The sequence below is a fragment of the Condylura cristata genome, unplaced genomic scaffold (assembly GCF_000260355.1).
Source record: "Condylura cristata isolate star-nosed mole 26May11 unplaced genomic scaffold, ConCri1.0 scaffold00012, whole genome shotgun sequence".
NCBI classification, from domain to species: domain Eukaryota; kingdom Metazoa; phylum Chordata; class Mammalia; order Eulipotyphla; family Talpidae; genus Condylura; species Condylura cristata.
The window spans coordinates 57,061,075-57,062,341 of record NW_004567113.1 but is presented as its reverse complement, the minus strand read 5'-3'; the positions used below and the strand labels follow the sequence as shown (position 1 = coordinate 57,062,341).

Sequence of the window (1,267 nt, the reverse complement as noted above, 5' to 3'; positions counted from 1 at the left end):
GCGCCGGCTGCGGGCAGAGCAGACCCGGGGCTCTGCCTGCGGGGCCGCGCGCCGCCTGGAGGCCTCCTGAGCTCGGCCCGCCCCCCCTTACCCCGGCTCTGGGTCCCCACCAGCCCCGAGCTGGAGGCCAGACGGAGGGCTGTTGTGTGGGACACCCCGCTGCTAAACAAAGTATCTGCCATTATCTGGGCGTCCTGTACTTCTGTGTGCTCCGCGGCTCCCAGCCGGGCCCCCACCCTTCCCTGCACAGCACTTTAGGGGGGCCCCCAGAGGCCCTGCCACACCTGGCAACCTGGACTCTGCGGGTGACTGGAGACCCCAAGACGAGGGGTGTGATTCTGCACCAAGGTGTCTTGGGGCGCTCTACCTTCTCATGCCTTGTACTGTGGAGGGCTCCGGACGATGGGGCGGGGGGGCTGCCCCTGCCCCACCCCACTCTGCCTCAAGGCCTCGCTGCTGAAGTGGCCAGCCTGGGTGCCTCCAGAGCCTAGGAACAGGTGGGAACCCCCACGTGTTGTGCAAGAAGCTGGCCTCAGTAGGAGGCTGGCTCTCCCGGGAGACTTCGTTGGCACTGCCCCCTGGCAGATGCACCGGGCAAGCAGCCCAGTGTGCCCAGCGCACCTCCAGCCAAGGCCGCAGCCAGCCACGGTCCGGGGCCCAGGGGCCTGCCAGAGCGTGGTGCTGGGGGTGGAGTCTCCGGCCGGGGGGACCCCTCAGACAGGGGCGTGCGGAATTCCCGGAGAGGGTGGGGCTGGGCGCTGGGCAAGGGGCGCAGGGCTCAGGGCGGCCGCTCCACCTCCGCAGCTGTGGGCGCGGCCTGTGCTCTCGGGGCGTCTCTGGCAGAAGCAGGTGCCACCTGCTGCTTCTGGGCACAGTCACCCAACACCTGCTGCGTCCTGGCACAGCACCCGGGCTCCTGCCGTGACCGTGGCCCGCTCGCAGGGCTCGCGCGTCACCCTCCGCACGCCGCTCGCGGGCCCTTGGTCTCACTAGCTGGCTGGCCCAGGGCGGGGCCTGGACACCCCCAGCGCAGTCTGGGCTGGGGGGGGCAGTGCCTCACTCACTGCCGGCTGAGGGCACATCCCCGACGCCGGGTGCCCAGCTCCCAGCAGGTGACGGGCCCACGGCGGGGCTTGAGAGGGCCACCCACAGGTGCGGGCAGGGTGCTCCTCTGCACCCCACATGCAGCTTGGCACCGCGGGGAGTCTGGGTGCAGGGGCACGTTTATCGAGGGGGGTGGGCAGCTCCAGTCACAAGAACAGACTAG

At 70.6% G+C, this 1,267-nt stretch overlaps 1 protein-coding gene across 1 annotated transcript in view; it reads left to right on the top strand.

Moving 5' to 3' along the window:
• Positions 1 to 1,267, top strand: part of CFAP99 (cilia and flagella associated protein 99) — a 20,708-nt gene that overhangs the window by 16,281 nt on the left and 3,160 nt on the right. The gene's annotated exons all lie outside the window — the stretch shown is intronic.